This window comes from Heptranchias perlo, chromosome 31 (assembly GCF_035084215.1).
Source record: "Heptranchias perlo isolate sHepPer1 chromosome 31, sHepPer1.hap1, whole genome shotgun sequence".
NCBI classification, from domain to species: Eukaryota; Metazoa; Chordata; class Chondrichthyes; order Hexanchiformes; family Hexanchidae; genus Heptranchias; species Heptranchias perlo.
Window position 1 is genome coordinate 33,081,876 of NC_090355.1, and position 18,161 is coordinate 33,100,036.

The 18,161-nt window shown below is 48.6% G+C and overlaps 1 protein-coding gene across 6 annotated transcripts in view; it reads left to right on the plus strand.

Annotated features, from left to right (window-relative positions):
* sh3glb2b (SH3-domain GRB2-like endophilin B2b) overlaps positions 1-18,161 on the plus strand; it is a 96,395-nt gene that overhangs the window by 2,493 nt on the left and 75,741 nt on the right. The gene's annotated exons all lie outside the window — the stretch shown is intronic.

The following is an 18,161-nucleotide window of genomic DNA, read 5'->3' on the forward strand; positions in this document are numbered from 1 at the left end:
GATACAGAGGGAGGGAGAGAGAGAGAGGGATACGGAGGGAGGGAGAGAGAGGGATACGGAGGGAGAGTGAGAGGGATACGGAGGGAGAGAGAGAGGGAGAGGGATACGGAGGGAGAGAGTGAGGGAGAGGGATACGGAGGGAGAGAGAGAGAGGGATACGGAGGGGGAGAGAGAGAGAGAGAGAGATACGGAGGGAGGGGGGGAGAGAGAGAGAGAGAGAGAGAGAGATACGGAGGGAGGGAGGGAGGGAGAGAGAGGGATACGGAGGGAGGGAGAGAGAGAGAGGGATACGGAGGGAGGGAGAGAGAGAGGGATACGGAGGGAGGGAGAGAGAGAGAGGGATACGGAGGGAGGGAGAGAGAGAGAGGGATACGGAGGGAGGGAGAGAGAGAGGGATACGGAGGGAGGGAGAGAGAGAGGGATACGGAGGGAGGGAGAGAGAGAGGGATACGGAGGGAGGGAGAGAGAGAGAGGGATACGGAGGGAGGGAGAGAGAGAGAGGGATACGGAGGGAGGGAGAGAGAGAGAGGGATACGGAGGGAGGGAGAGAGAGAGAGGGATACGGAGGGAGGGAGAGAGAGAGAGGGATACGGAGGGAGGGAGAGAGAGAGAGGGATACGGAGGGAGGGAGAGAGAGAGAGGGATACGGAGGGAGGGAGAGAGAGAGAGGGATACGGAGGGAGGGAGAGAGAGAGAGGGATACGGAGGGAGGGAGAGAGAGAGAGGGATACGGAGGGAGGGAGAGAGAGAGAGGGATACGGAGGGAGGGAGAGAGAGAGAGGGATACGGAGGGAGGGAGAGAGAGAGAGGGATACGGAGGGAGGGAGAGATAGGGATACGGACAGAGGGAGGGAGAGAGAGAGAGGGATACGGAGGGAGGGAGAGAGAGAGAGGGATACGGAGGGAGGGAGAGAGAGGGATACGGACGGACGGAGGGAGGGAGAGAGAGAGAGGGATACGGAGGGAGGGAGAGAGAGAGAGGGATACGGAGGGAGGGAGAGAGAGAGGGATACGGAGGGAGGGAGAGAGAGAGAGGGATACGGAGGGAGGGAGAGAGAGAGAGGGATACGGAGGGAGGGAGAGAGAGAGGGATACGGAGGGAGGGAGAGAGAGAGGGATACGGAGGGAGGGAGAGAGAGAGGGATACGGAGGGAGGGAGAGAGAGAGGGATACGGAGGGAGGGAGAGAGAGAGGGATACGGAGGGATGGAGAGAGAGAGGGATACGGACGGAGGGAGAGAGAGAGGGATACGGAGGGAGAGAGAGAGGGATACGGAGGGAGGGAGGGAGAGAGAGGGATACGGAGGGAGGGAGGGATACGGAGGGAGGGATACGGAGGGAGGGATACGGAGGGAGGGATACGGAGGGAGGGATACGGAGGGAGGGAGAGGGATACAGAGGGAGGGAGGGAGGGAGAGGGATACAGAGGGAGGGAGATAGATAGAGAGGGATACAGAGGGAGAGAGAGAGAGAGAGAGGGATAGAGAGAGGCAGGGAGGGAGGCAGGGAGGGAGGCAGGGAGGGAGGGAGGGAGGGAGGGAGGGAGAGAGAGGGATATAGGGACACAGGGGGAGAGACACAGGGGGATATGAACTACAGGCAGGCAGACAGACAGACATACCCAAACCCCAGACCCAGGGCAGAATCCTTCCAATGCAACCCCACTAACTTATTGGGGGCTGTCTCGTGACCACTTTCATGCAGATTGAATGAAGCAGTTCTGAAAATAACAATACTGGGGATACCGCTCCATGAGAACCTTTTGCCAGGGAGTTGACTATATTTTTAATTAAAATACAAAACTTGAGGTGGGAGGGAATTGAGGTAAAGAGTAAAGTTGGCAGAGTCTCTGAGCATCTACCCAGAATTGTGGCGCGGACTGTAATCCTGTCCGATGTGTTCTTTTACAGGATTTGTTTTTATTTGAAGGAGTTGGGTCGTCTTGCTTTGACTCTCCATGTTTGTGTGATGTGTCTTAACATCTTGCTCTTTCCCCCCCCCCCCCCCCCGATTGGGGTGGGCTCTAAGGGGCGAATGACAATTTAATTCTTCTACTCCCCCACAGGTACAAAATGAACGTGTTGTCAATTGAGGGTCCACAAACAGCCTCTTTCCTGTAATCATTGGGCCCTGCATGTTTTGATGGGATAAAATATTGTATAATCTTGTGCCATGTATTAATAACAGCAGCGGTAGTGTAGAGGTGGGGTGGGGGGAATGAATAGAGGGAGGGGTGGGAGTTGAAGAGCAGCGGTTGGAATAGATCATTGTTGGTGCTACAGACGGCTTGTGCCTTATTCAGATGTGCCAATTAGTGGTAGGATATCGGTTTATATCTGAAGCTCTCTGCCTGTGTCGAGCTCCAGCCGAGGCTCTGTAACCCGACTGCACACATTCAAGCCGCGCATATTGAGTCCCGTGTACTGCCACAGATCCTGGGCGTGCTGCTGCGTAATGTGAAAGAGGGGCCGGTCCGAGGGGATCTCGAGGTAGAAACCCACCGAGTAATTGGTCGGTGATGAATTCCAAGGAAATGGCTCGTCAGCCGTGGCTCAGTGGGCAGCTCTCTCGCCTCTGAGTCAGCGGGTCGTGGGTTCAAACCCCACTCCAGAGACACGAGCACAAAATCCAGGCTGACACTCCCGGTGCGGTACTGAGGGAGTGCTGCACTGTCGGAGATGCCGTCGTTTGGATGAGACGTTAAACCGAGGCCCCGTCTGCCCCCCCCCCCGGGTGGACGTAAAAGATCCGACAGCCACTGTTTTGAAGAAGAGGGAGGGGAGTTCTCCCCGGTGTCCTGGGGCCAATATTTATCCCTCAACCAACGTCACTCAAAAAAACAGATTATCTGGTTTCTATAAAATTGCTGTTTGTGGGATCTTGCTGTGCACAAATTGGCCACTGCGTTTCCTACATTACAACAGTGACTACACTTCAAAAGTACTTAATTATCTGTGAAGTGCTTTGGTCCAACCTGAGGTGGTGAAAGGCACGATATAAATGCAAGTCTTTCTGTGTGGCCCATAATCTGGAATGAGGATTCCCTTCCCAGTAGGAACGAGCCTTGTTTCGATCCAAGTATCGACCTGGATATCACATGTCACTTCGACAATCCTGCCCAACAGCTGGATGGTGCTAATGCAGCTGTGTAAATCTGAAGTAAGTCCCGTGTAAAATCTTAACCCTACCTCCTCTTTCCTTCCCTTCCCCCCCCCACCACCGGCTTAGCACCTTCGGGAGAGAACCATGGGAGGGGAAAGCCAAGCCGGATCGTCAATCGCTCGCTGACTCTAAATGTTCCCCTCTGTTGGAAATGGCTGTGTTTCGTTCTGGGAGACGTCACCCAGCCATTGGGGGATTTCTGGTTCCGTCATAGTTGCTGGGTCAAAATCCTGAAACTGTCAACCTTTTTTTTAAAAAAAAAAATTCATTCTCAGGATGTGGGCATCGCTGGCAGAGCTGGCATTTATTGCCCATCCCTAGTTGCCCTTGAGAAGGTGATGGTGAACCGCTGCAGTCCGTGTGGTGAAGGGGCTCCCCACAGTGCTGTCGGGTCGGGAGTTCCAGGATTGTGACCCAGTGACGATGAAGGAACGAGCACTGTGGGAGCACCTTCACCACACGGGACTGCAGCGGCTCAATGAGAGGGCGGCTCACCACCATCTCAAGGGGCAACTGGAGGACGGGCAATAAATGCCGGCCTTGCCAGCGACGCCCACGTCCCGAGAATGAATTATAATTCATTCAGTGAAGGAAGATCGCGACAAATCTAAAATTCAGTACCGCCTAACAATACGTGATCTGAGCGGAGAGTTATGGCAGACATCTTCAAACCTTTCTGTGTGGGAAAGATTTTCCCTTTATCCCCCGAACCCTGGATGATGAGCCTCGTCGGTGGAGGGCACTTAACTGGTGGAATCCTGCCCTTAGCTGACTGACCTGGGTATCTGGTCTGTGGGGTGTATGTGGCCCAGGGACCCCTGGGTATCTGGTCAGTGGGGTATATGTGGCCCAGGGACCCTGGGTATCTGGTCTGTGGGGTGTATGTGGCCCAGGGACCCTGGGTATCTGGTCTGTGGGGTATATGTGGCCCAGGGACCCTGGGTATCTGGTCTGTGGGGTGTATGTGGCCCAGGGACCCTGGGTATCTGGTCAGTGGGGTATATGTAGCCCAGGGACCCTGGGTATCTGGTCTGTGGGGTATATGTAGCCCAGGGACCCTGGGTATCTGGTCTGTGGGGTATATGTGGCCCAGGGACCCTGGGTATCGGGTCTGTGGGGTGTATGTGGCCCAGGGACCCTGGGTATCTGGTCTGTGGGGTGTATGTGGCCCAGGGACCCTGGGTATCTGGTCAGTGGGGTATATGTAGCCCAGGGACCCTGGGTATCTGGTCTGTGGGGTATATGTGGCCCAGGGACCCTGGGTATCGGGTCTGTGGGGTGTATGTGGCCCAGGGACCCTGGGTATCTGGTCTGTGGGGTGTATGTGGCCCAGGGACCCTGGGTATCTGGTCAGTGGGGTGTATGTAGCCCAGGGACCCTGGGTATCTGGTCTGTGGGGTGTATGTGGCCCAGGGACCCTGGGTATCTGGTCAGTGGGGTGTATGTAGCCCAGGGACCCTGGGTATCTGGTCTGTGGGGTGTATGTGGCCCAGGGACCCTGGGTATCTGGTCAGTGGGGTGTATGTAGCCCAGGGACCCTGGGTATCTGGTCTGTGGGGTGTATGTGGCCCAGGGACCCTGGGTATCTGGTCAGTGGGGTGTATGTAGCCCAGGGACCCTGGGTATCTGGTCTGTGGGGTGTATGTGGCCCAGGGACCCTGGGTATCTGGTCAGTGGGGTGTATGTGGCCCAGGGACCCTGGGTATCTGGTCTGTGGGGTATATGTGGCCCAGGGACCCTGGGTATCTGGTCAGTGGGGTGTATGTAGCCCAGGGACCCTGGGTATCTGGTCTGTGGGGTGTATGTGGCCCAGGGACCCTGGGTATCTGGTCAGTGGGGTGTATGTGGCCCAGGGACCCTGGGTATCTGGTCTGTGGGGTATATGTGGCCCAGGGACCCTGGGTATCTGGTCTATAAGTTCTGCAGCTCTTCTATTTTTGATTGTTCTTACTTGCTGCTTTCTCCTGTGTAAATTTAGTAGGCCGGGGGGCTCTGGTGAGGTCTGTTCCTGGCACTGCTCCTTCACTGGGGAATCAGTCCCAAATATGAACGTACTTAGTATCAGCAGCTTGACGTACTCCTGGTGAACGAGCCCTGTGCTTTGCTAACCCCATTTTATAGTTTAATTAATCCCACAAATTACAAAATGTGCTGTTGTAATCTTTGGGTGCAGAGCCCTGTTCTCTTCCTCTTTTTTTGCTTTTTAAAAATCCTGTTTCCCCCCCCCCCCCCTTGAGTATTTGACAGGGAGGAGGTGAGTGAGAGATGACTGTATGTTTGTAATCCAATCTCCCGCTGAGCTCTGCACCAAACGAGCAGCATCCCAGAAAGCCAAGAACAGGTGCTTCTGTTACACTTATTCTTGCTCTTCAGTTTTCAAGAGGCTGCAACACTGGAGATCTCCAGAGATGTGTTTTTTTTTAAAAAGTATTGGGAGGAGCAGGAATCTTAATCTACCAGGTTTTACTTAACTTGGCATTTAAGCAGTGCCTTCCACAACCTCAGGACGTCCCAAAGCACTTTACAGCCATTGAAGTACTTTTGCAGTGTAGTCGCTGTTGTTATCGTAGTAGGTACAGCACAGAAGGAGGCCATTCAGCCCATCCTGCCTGTGCCGGCTCTTTGAAAGAGCTATCCAATTAGTCCCATTCCCCTGCTCTTTCCCAATGGTTCTGTAAATTTTTTCCCTTCAAGTATTTATCTAATTCCCTTTTGAAAGTTGCTATTGAATCTGCTTCCACCGCCCTTTCAGACAGTGCATTCCAGATCACAACAACTCACTGCATAAATAAAATGTTTCCTCGTGTTGCCTCTGGCTCTTTTGCCGATCACCTTAATGTAGGAAACGCGGCAGCCAATTTGTGCCCAGCAAGATCCCACAAACAGCAATGAGATAAATGACCAAATAATCTGTTTGTGCTGTTGGTTGAGGGATAAATATTGGCACCAGGGAGAACGCTCCTGCTCTTCTTCGAATAGTGGCCATGGGATCTTTTGCGTCCACCTGAGGGCAAACAGGGCCTCTGTTTAACGTCTCATCCAAAAGACGGCACCTCTGACAGTGCAGCACTCCCTCAGCACTGCACTGGGAATGTCAGCCTGGATTTTGTGCTCAAGTCTCTGGGATGGGACTCGAACCCACGACTTTCTGACTCAGAGGTGAGAGTGCTGCCTACTGAGCCACAGCTGACACCGAAGGAGGCTATCACTCTTTTACAAATGGTGATTAAATTGTAACGGGCCACCTGCAAATCCACTAATGAAGGACTGTTAATAACAACATTTTTTTTAAAGAGCTACATTATCTGCAAGACTATATTATCCAAACTGGTGAGATAAAATATATATTAGCTTGTCTGTGTTACGTTTTAAAGTATCACTTTTTTCAATAAAAAGAGAGGGGAAGCCCTATTGTAATGTAGGGAAACGCGGCAGCCAATTTGCGCACAGCAAGATCCCACAAACAGCAATGTGATAATGACCTGATAATCTGTGTTTTATTGATGTTGGTTGAGGGATAAATATTGGCCAGGACACTGGGGAGAATTCCGCTGCTCCTCTTCGAAATAGTGGCCGTGGGATCTGTTATGCCCACCTGAGAGGGCAGATGGGGCCTCGGTTTAAGGTCTCATCTGAAAGACGGCACCTCCGACAGTGCAGCACTCCCTCAGTACCGGCACTGGGAGTGTCTGCCTAGATTACATGCTTAAGTCTCCGAAGTGGGAATTAAATCCATGACGTTCTGCCTCAGAAGCGAGAATGCTACCCACTGAGCCACATTGTGCAGTAAACGGTATAGTACTCTCGTCCTTAAATGGTGTATCCTACTGCTTGGATCACCACTGATGGTGGTTAGGGCTGAGTCCCGTTTTAGAGAGTTGCAGGAGGCCGGGTGGCATAAAGAACTCTGGGCGTAGGGTGCACCAGACCTGCTGCTGTTCAGCTATAAAATATCCAGCGGGAAATCTGTGACCAACTGGAACTTGTTCTAATGAGTGTTGCTCAATGGCTGACAACACACAGCAGGTCCTAGTGTCCTCCCATGAGCCTTGGGTGTCCTCCCAGGAGCCTCTGCTGGCCTCTCTCCTGAGGGGTGAATAGTAAACAAAATAACTTGTTTTTATTTTCTGATCAGCAAGTTCTAACTTGTTGCACCTTGTGCCTAGCTCCCTGCTGCCTGCTCCCTGCTCCAAGTGTCGGGCTGGGGGGTTACGAGCAATGGAATGAGATGTTAAGCAATTCCATCTTGGTTCCACTTCCCAAATTTGAGTCTCGTTTCAGCATCAAGTATTTCCAGGTCATGGGTTTGACACAGAGGTAAACATCTGCCGACACAACTCTGGGGAACGCGCCAGTGCGACCCTCCCCCTCCATCTCGGCCTGTCTTGAGTGAGTGAGCCTGTTAAACTCCGCGCTAAATAGCAGGCAGCTGCGTGCACCAGGAACGCTGATGGAGACTGGAGGAAGATCAAATCCAGAATTGAGGTGAAAGGGCCTTTCATCACCCACTCCCCCTGCCCCCACTCCACCTCTGCACGCTCCCACCCCCACCCCCCCCCCCTCGCGGAGTGACGGTGCCCGCTCGCTATCATCCTCTCCCTATCTGCATCAGGATTGGGCCCTGGGAAGTGGCCTGTGCTTTTTGTCCGAGTGCATTAAAGACAAATTAATTAACAAATCTGTCCAGTCGCCTGTTCTAACGGATTGCACTACTGTGTTTACATCGGCAGGTCTGGCTTGTGTCTCCTGAACCTAGCCAGAGGCTTTATTCCCCATTCTGCTCTGTAATTTAATGGCTCAGTGAATAAATATTGAGATGTGACAGTTTTTAAAACACGCTGTTTGTCAGAAAGTCAGTTTTGTAATTATCTAGAATGAGTCTTGGTGCCAGATATCCATCAGTCATTCTCCAGAGCCAAGCCACCAGTTACGCTGTTCCTTCCTGTCACAAACGGCTGAGTTTAGTTCTGGGACAGCCAGTCATTAGGGAACTTCGAATTCCTTCATGTCACTGGGTCGAAATTCTGGAACTGCCCACCTTTTTGATTTTCGCTCTTAGGATGTGGGCGTCGCTGGCGAGGCTGGCATCTATTGCCCATCTCTAATTGCCCCTTGAGAAGGTGGTGGTGAGCCGCCTTCTTGAACCGCTGCAGTCCGTGTGGTGACGGTTCTCCCACAGTGCTGTTAGGAAGGGAGTTCCAGGATTTTGACCCAGCGACGATGAAGGAACGAGCACCTTCGCTGCACAGGACTGCAGCGGTTCAATGAGAAGGGCATCAGTCACAGTGTCCATGTAGCACTTGCACCAATAAAGAGCGGAAAACCATAGGGAGATGGGCAAGGACGTTTTAGCTTGGGATTATTCAGTGACGTACAGTGTTGTGTACATGGTACTGTGATGATACCAGCGATTATTTACAGTCTGCTGGCTCCTCACATGTGACTCTGATTTAAGGGGACTGGAACTGTTGTGCTTTTTTTTTAGTTCTAACCTGCCCTTAAATTGCATTTCATGGTAATTCAAGGGACAGAACTCATAGCAGAACTGCGAGGTTATAACTATCAGGAAAGACTGAACGGGCTGGGGCTCTTTTCTCTAGAAAAGAGAAGGCTGAGGGGTGACCTGATAGAGGTCTTTAAGATAATGAAAGGGTTCAGTAGGGTAGATGATGAGAAAATGTTTCCACTTGTGGGGGAGACCAGAACGAGGGGTCTTAAATATAAGAGAGTCACTAATAAATCCAATAGGGAATTCAGGAGAAACTTCTTCACCCGGAGAGTGGTGAGAATGTGGAACTCACTCCACATGGAGTGGTTGAGGTGATTAGCATCGATGCATTTAAAGGGAAGCTAAAACACATGAGGGAGAAAGGAATAGAAGGATATGCTGACGGGGTTCGATGAAGCAGGGAGGGAGGAGGCTCAGACCAGTTGTCTATGAATCTTCCAGATTTACTTCTCTTTTTGGCCCTGTTTTTTTTTCTCTCCCAGGAGATTTCTTGGCCGGGGGTTGGAGGGGTCGCGGGTCGGGGAAGAGGTCGGACGTGTCTAGTTATGATGCTCCAGGCATCGTGAATGACGGGCAGGCTTGATGGACCAGCTGGACTTTTCCTGCCCTTCATTTTCGGATATTGGTTTGTAAATTTCTTCTTATCTGATGGGTCTGTAAATTTGTGGTTCTGAACTGTGAGCAACAATGATGCGAAAGGAGCATTTAAACTGATAAATGTGTTGCCCACGATGTGATATTTGGGTTCGCGTACTCTCAATCTGTGACACCACCGCCTTGGCTCAGTTGCTGGTACTCGCCTCTTGAGTGGAAAGACATGAGCACCTCATGGAGGCTCGAGGTGCAGCGCAGTACTGAGGGAGTGCTGCACTGCTGGGGGTGCCATTCTTTTGTCCGCGGCCTTGTCTACCTGATGAAAATCCCAGCATCCTGGTCAGCGTTCCTCCTCCCTCATCCAACACCCATCGACTGACTGACTGTGCAGCTTCTGGGATCTCACTGTGTACAAGTCGGCTCTTGTGTTTCCCATTAATCACTGCACTTCAATGTAACTTCTTGCCTGTTGACCACTTTGGGTTGGTTCTGAGAGATGTGATGAGGTTGTTTATCAATTTGCTTCCCTCTGCATCCCCTCCACATCCTCTCTCCCCCCTCCCCCGCCCCCCCCACCTCATGAGTTTTTAAGCTGAGTGAGGACACAACGGAAGCTTTTGAAATTCATCTTGAGCTGATGAGGTGATGTTGCTTATAAATATATATATAAAACAAAACACATACACCGCACCGAATGACAGCTGCTTGAAAGGAATCATTATGCTAATCTTGTTTTTTTGCATGGAACAATGGCCTCTGTACTGTGCCTGCCTGGTAGCGAAGGATGAGTCACCATATTGATTTAGCCGACTGGGTAACCCTGGTAACGCACATTTTAAAGATGGCAGCCATGCTAATGGATCACTAACCATAGATGAATGATATGGAGCACCGACGACCTGATCTATGGGGCTCGAGCTGACTCGTGGCTTTGAATGTGACCAGCACTCTTGTGAAGTCCACCTTTATCATAGCCGGCCGGCCGCTGTTACTCATTCAGTGGCTGGTCCCTGCTGGTGGGTGACTGGGTTTTTTTTTTCCTTAAAAGACTGCCGGGTATTATTACAAAACTCTGCTTTGAACCTTTTAATTATCACAGTTAGAACCTTGACAGAAGTGCGATGTACAAAGGAGTTTTCGCTGGGAATGCAGTTAAAGTGCTTTCATATCTGGTGTTCAGCACTTGTATAGACACATTTAAGGGGGAAGCTAGATAATTACATGAGGGAGAAAGGAATGGAAGGATATGCTGATAGGTTGAGAGGAAGCTCATGTGGAGCATAAACCCTGGCATGGACCTGTTGGACCCAACGGCCTGTTTCTGTGCTGTAAATTCTGTGCAACTTGTACCATTGCATTTAAACGTTTACCATCTGCAAAAATAAAAAGACCATGAATCTAGGACCTGGTACCAGGGTAAGCTCACCAGAGCAATAGCACTGCAGCTATGGGCCCAACTTCTATGAAGTTTGAGAGTGGGTCTCTCTCTGTCTCTCCATGTGTGTTCCCCTCATGTCCTCCATTCCTTTCGGATTAGGAATGCAGACGGGCGAGGGGCTTGGATCTCATTGTTCTGTACTATGGCGGCTGTTTGAATATCACTGGTTTGGAAACAAAGTTCTTGCAATCCCATTACGTAGAATTTACAGCACATAAACAGGCCATTCGGCCCAACCGGTCCATGCCAGGGTTTATGCTCCATGTGTGCCTCCTCTATCTACTTAGAAATTATTATCTAACAGGTATTTATTTTTAGGGCGGGCGGGCTCCCTCTCTCAAGGTATTGTGTGTACTCACTGAAGGTAAGCAGCCTGCCTATAGACAGTGTCCAGTGCTGCTCTTGCATTGGAAGGTATACAAGAGCCCCCCCACTCTCCTCCATTCAAAATATAATTAGTTTTGAGGATAATATGACTGAAGTGTGAGCTGTGGCTCAGTGGGCAGCACTCTCGACTCTGATTCAGAAAGTCGTGGATTCACATCCCACTCCAGAGACCTGAGCACAAAATCTAGGCTGAGACTTTAAACCGAGGCCCCGTCTGCCCTCTCAGGTGGATGTGAAAGATCCCATGGCCACTATTCTGAAGAAGAGCAGGGGTCTTCTCCCCGGTGTCCTGGGCCAATATTTATCTCTCAACCAAGCAACTACACTTCAAAAGTACTTTGGCTGTAAAGTGCTTTGGGATGTCCTGAGGTTGTGAAAGGCGCTATAGAAATCCTAGTCTTTTTCTTTTTGAGTCCATTTTCAGTTTGTGTAATTAAACCGACTAATGCACCATCAACATCCTGGGGGTCACCATTGACCAGAAACTTAACTGGACCAGCCATATAAATACTGTGGCTACAAGAGCAGGTCAGAGGCTGGGTATTCTGCAGCGAGTGACTCACCTCCTGACTCCCCAAAGCCTTTCCACCATCTACAAGGCACAAGTCAGGAGTGTGATGGAATACTCTCCACTTGCCTGGATGAGTGCAGCTCCAACAACACTCGAAGCTCTACACCATCCAGGACAAAGCAACCCGTTTGATTGGCACCCCATCCACCACCCTAAACATTCACTCCCTTCACTAACGGCGCACTGTGGCTGCAGTGTGTACCATCCACAGGATGCACTGCAGCAACTTGCCAAGGCTTCTTCGACAGCACCTCCCAAACCCGCGACCTCTACCACCTAGAAGGACAAGAGCAGCAGCACATGGGAACAACACCACCTGCACGTTCCCCTCCAAGTCACACACCATCCCGACTTGGAAATATATTGCCATTCCTTCATCGTCGCTGGGTCAAAATCCTGGAACTCCCTTCCTAACAGCACTGTGGGAGAACCTTCACCACACGGACTGCAGCGGTTCAAGAAGGGGGCTCACCACCACCTTCTCCAGGGCAATTAGGGATGGGCAATAAATGCTGGCCTCGCCAGCGATGCCCACATCCCATGAACGAATATATTAAAAAAAATGTAAAGTTTGTGAAGGAGAATCAACTTCTATAACTGAACTTTCTATAGGTCCTGCCAAAATAAATGCTTGAAACAATATGTGCTCAAAATATCAAACCAGTCTCTCTATTGGGTGTATGGATTTAGGTGAAGTAGATCAAATAACAGTAATAAATCTAAAGATATATGTTGTCGGTTGCCTGGAGTTACTGTTACTGGACTCTACTGATCCATCTCATCTCTTCCAGTCCATTGTCCAAGACTATTGCATCTTACTGTTCCACGTGCTGTAGATGCTGTGAGCCAGCTGATCGGGTGTGTGGATTTAGACCTGCTACAATTGAAATGTTTAATGCTGCCCCTCGGTGTATGCTCCAGCATTTTCTGTTCTTCTTTCAGATTTCCAGCATCCACAGTATTTTGCTTTTGATGTAGAGAGAAACTGTTCCCATTGGCGGAAGGGTCAAGAACCAGAGGACATAGATTTAAGGTGATTGGTTCTTTTGCCAAAGGTGACATGAGGAAAAACTTTTTTACACAGCGAGTGGTTAGGATCTGGAATGCACTGCCTGAGGGGGTGGTGGAGGCAGATTCAATCATGGCCTTCAAAAGGGAACTGGATAAGTACTTGAAGGAAAAAAATTTGCAGGGCTACGGGGATAGGGCGGGGGAGTGGGACTAGCTGGATTGCTCTTGCATAGAGCTGGCACGGACTCGATGGGCTGAATGGCCTCCTGTGCTCTAGTTTCTCTGTGAGAATGGAATGAAACTCATTTCTTTCCCGCACCATCTCGTGTTTTGTGCTGAAACTTGGCGTTTCTGATGCCAACAAAGAACTTTTTTCAATTACTTTAATGAGTAATCAGTAAATGCCATCTGCAAGTGCAAAATTAAATTGCACCGCAGTGAGATGATTTATGACTTGTATAGGAATGTTGAGTTTGTAAGTGCGGAGTTGTGTGATCTGGGGGTCCCAGGGTATTTGAATGACTGTGGGTTGGCACTGCGCAAAGGAGGAGTGAAAGCTTTTAAGCCTAGAAAACTTGGATCAGTTTAACCTGGCACTGAATATAGCATGTTGTAAATGTCCAGTAAATCACCATCTGTCCAGAGCTGCTTCTTTGAGCTTCCAAGCAGGACCTGGTCAAAACAGCCTCCACGACAGAACTTTTGGATTTATAATTTGAGCCTTCCTTTAACGTCTAAACCTTTCTGCAGCATTGCATTGCCTGCGTGGAGCTTTGATTTTAATATTCTGTCGCTGAATTGAATTTCTTCTTCGGGCTATGGGGAAAGAGCAGGGGAATGAGACTAATTGGATAGCTCTTTCGAAGAGCCGGCACAGGCACAATGGGCCGAATGGCCTTCTCCTGTGCTGTACCTACTATGATGCATATTGATTTTTATCTGAGTGCTGTGGTTATGGTTTGGGTTTGAAGTAAGCTTTTTTTTTAAACAGACTTTATTATTCCTTAACATATATGATTTTAGCTTTTTGAAGTACATCAAACACTTTTTCCAATGGAGATAAACAACCATGTGTGTAGAACTTGCTCTCTTGGGTATTGAGCTGAAATCTGAATATTGTCTTGTGAAATGTGAAAAATAACAAAAATTGATTTTTTTGAGTGTTCCTTCTCCTGGGCTCTCCCCTTCTGTACATCTCCTTCATTACAGGCCTGTATGACTACCAGGTCCCCCGTTTGTGTTAAGTTTAATTCAAGTATTTCACAATGCATTGCTTGGAATGGTATATAATTTACAAAAAACAATTGTCAGAACACACTCGCTAAAATGTGCTTTTAAAATAGTACAAGGAGGCTCCTTACACACTCGCCAGCTTGGGCTGGGTGTGAGAAACTGTAATGTGATGGTACACTCCCATCTGGTTAATCAGGTGACAGCCCAGCTTGTCAATTATTAAGAGCTCCCTGCTCTGGGGTTAAAATGTCTGGAGCCAGCCAGCGTTCATTGTTTGTTTGCAAAAACCGTCATGAGATTGTCTCACAATGATTTTAAATATTGGTGTGTTCATTGTATAATGTCATCTTGACATATACATAGAGGTTGCCAACCCCTCCAGGATTGGCCTGGAGTCTCCAGGAATTGAAGATTAATCTCCAGGACACAGCTGCGAGCAAAAACCCAGGGAGAAAAATCATCGGGACCATAAAAAATTGTTGTTTTCATTTTTCTTTGAACAGTTTTGTTTATTAGTTATAAAAATGTTAGAGTTGGGAATAAAGGCTGTTTGACTGACAGCCAAGAATCATCCAAATGGGTTATGAAAAGTCTATTCACTTTTCAATTGGCTGTGGGAAGGCGGGGCCTCACGAAGATGGACATGTTGGACGACCAATGGCAGGAGAGTGGGGGGGTGTCATGTGATGAAACCTCCAGGAATACACCCAACCGGAGTTGGGAACCCATATATGTACTACATCCTTTCTGCCTCCTCTTGCACACTTTGCCAAATGGCTCTTTTTTTTGAGACCATGAATGGATTGGCCGTGGTATTTGTTGCTCAGATTGGGTAGGTTTGGCATCGAAGGCAGACACTTATCTCTTCAATATAACTTGGAGTCTCCCTTCACTGAGCAGTGCCCAGATCTACAGTACAGGCGGTGTTGTGTCTTTTGATATGGCTGATCGAGTGACAGGAGGTAACTGAGAAATTACATTTATATAAAAAAAAACAGAAGCAAACTGGAATGCTGCAAGTAAATCAACTGCAGCTCTGTCCCAAATCCAGACTGAGAACTGTTGCTTTTGAGTCTGAAATCCACCTTAGTGAATATGAAACATTATGAAAACCATAAATAATTTTAGTTTTCAGAGTGAATTTTTTTTTTAAAAACCTGAGGACAGGGCTATTTAATGGTAACCATGGAAATGCTGTTCAGTTGGGTTTTTACTCGAATGGTATGGGAGGGAGCTAGATGTGTGTGTGGCTTTTTACAAACAAATTGTGGGTTTCTCTAAACGAAAACCAATTGGGTCTTAAGAATATTTGGCAACAAATGACAAGAAATCCAAGTGCCAGGTACCCTCTGGTACCTTTGGCCTCTCGCGCATCCCCGATTTCCATCGCTCCACCATTAGCGGCCATGCCTTCAGCTGCCTAGGCCCTAAGCTCTGGAACTCCCTCCCTAAACCTCTCCGCCTCTCTACCTCTCTCTCTCCTCCCTTAAGAAGCTCCTTAAAACCTACCTCTTTGACCAAGCCTTTGTTCTTCTGTCCTAATATCTCTTTTTGTGTGGCTCGGTGTCAAATTTTATTTGATAATTGCTCCTGCAAAGCGCCTTGGGACATTTTACTCCATTAAAAGCACTACATAAATGCAAATTGTTGTTGTTGTAGATTGGCTATTCTACATTGGACAATATTGGTAGACCATTGGACTGTGGAGAAGAGAATTAACACTGTGACCGTCAAATGTCCTAGTGTTACAAGGAAAGGGTTTCTGCTCTTGACTGAATACCATATGGCAGATCCATGTGCCCTGGGCACCTGGATCTTTCAAAGTTCTTGGGTGGACGGTACAATTGAAGACCTGCACTGGGCTGAGTTTTAACCCTTGTTCTTCTCCGCTCTCGATAGGTTGGCAAGACCAGGTAACTGCTCCCTGGCAGCTCCCAATTCTGCTTTTAGAATTTCCTAGAGCAGGGAGTGTGAGAGTGGCCCAAGATTTTCCTTCCTTCCCCCTTCCCCCCCCCCCCCTCCCCCCCCCCCCCCCCCCCCGGCCCTTTACCCCACCAACTTACTCCCGGTGGGTAAATGTGGAGACTTTTGCCAGGTATGGAGGGTCAGTGTTAAACTGCAATCCACATACAACAGAAATGAAGATGACAACTAATCATCTTGGGCAGAGAAGGTCACATTTCAAGATCAATGCCAGAATTGTTGGCATTTAGCAGCAGCACAATAATACAGCTCACTCCTGAACTAATGCCTTGTGACAGATAGCAGTAGGCTAGCAGTCTGACTCAGCAGGCATTAGGTTAAAAGGTATATTCTCTCCCTTATTTTATGCTGAAAACTTCATGGGATATAGTAGGAGGCGTTCTGTCTCTGTCTGTGTGTGTGTGTGTGTGTGTGTGTGTGTGTCTGTCTGTGTGTGTGTGTGTGTGTGTGTGTGTGTGGAATTGGGTGTACAAATTTCAAAATTTGAGGACGATACCAAATTTGGAGTTGTAGTTAATACAAAGTAAGAATGTGACAAAATACAGGAAGACATTAATAAACTTGCAGAATGGTGTGTAATTGGCAAATGAATTTCAATATAGATAAGTGTGAGATGGTGCGTTTTGGTAGAAGGAATAAGGAGGCCACATACTGCTTGAATAATTGTCTAAATGGGGTAGAGGCGCAAAGGGATCTAGGGGTACAGATACACAAATTACAAAGGCGATTTTAAACAATGCAAACCAAGCACTGGGGTTCATTTCTAGAGGAATAGAATTGAAAAGCAGAGAAGTTATGTTAAACTTGTATAGAACCTTGGTTAGACCACACTCGGAGTGCTGTGCACAGTTCTGGTCTCCATATTATAGAAAGGATATAGAGGCTTTGGAGAGGGTGCAAAAAAGATTCACCAGTATGATACCAGAACTGAGAGGATATCCTTATCAGGAAAGGCTGAACAGCCTAGGGCTCTTTTCTCCAGAAAAGAGAAGTGGGGGGGGTTTGACCTGATAGTTTTTAAGATAATGAAAAGGTTTGATAAAGTAGACGATGAGAAAATGTTTTCACTTTGGGGTGGGGTCCAAAACTAGGGGTCATAACCATAAAGTCACTAATAAATCCAGGAGAAACCTCTTTACCCAGAACGTTAAGAATGTGAAACGTGCTACCACAAGGAGTAGTTGAGGCGAATAACATAGATACATTTAAGGGGAAGCTAGATAAACACGAAGGAGAAAGATAGAGAAGGAGATGCTGATAGGGTGAGATAAAATGGGTGCGAGGAGGCTCGCGTGGAGCATCGACACCGGCATAGACCAGTTGGGCTGAATGGCCTGTTTCTGTGCTGTAGATTCTATGTATCTTTCTCTATCTGTATCTCTCTCCGTCTGTATCACTGCATCTGTCAACATTTATAATGGGATTCTCTATGTAAACAATTGCCTGTTGTGACGTAGTTGTAGGATACCCACCACCTGTGACACAAGCTGCCCACGTCCTCATCCCACCATTTTGTTTTATCCTGTGTTTTATTTCTTCCCCCTTCTATCTGGGACCCCCTTGCCCATTTATAGTTTTCTGGCTCCCCTACCCCTGCCCGCACCCCAGTCTGAGGCCTAGCTGAATCCCGCCTGCCCTTGTCTGGTGGTATACTAGATGGTCGCAAGCCTCACAGCCCAACCCCCCACTTTTGCATGTCGACCTCAGACCCCTGACCTCTGACGCCTCGGACCTCCCCATAACTTTTAAAGCACAGTAATGTTTACGAGCTCTTAAATATATTATGGTCTGAAATGTTTAGAAAACAAAGTTTTTTTTTTAGTTGGAAAAAATTTGCAGGGCTATGGGGAAAGGACGGGGGAGTGGGACTAGCAGGGTTGCTCTTGCACAGAGCTGGCGCAGTCTCAATGGGCTGAATGGCCTCCTTCCATGCTGTAACCATTCTATGATTCCATGAGCTGATGTGTTAGAGGGATGCAGTGGCGGATTGGGGGAGGGATGCAGCGGTGTAAGGTTTGCACTCTTCTGCATGCCACTAAAGCCAGTCATTAGTCATAAATTGGAGGGGGGGGGAGAAATGTAGGAGGAAATAGCTTCCCCCTCCCCCCATTTTCTGGATCTAACTTTTTAAAACAAAAATGATACCAATAAAACTGGACAGTAGTAATTTTTTATCATGAATATATTATTACAACAACCTGCATTTATATAGCACCTTTAACAGAGTAAAACGTCCCAAGGCGCTTCACAGGAGCGATTATCAAACAAAATTTG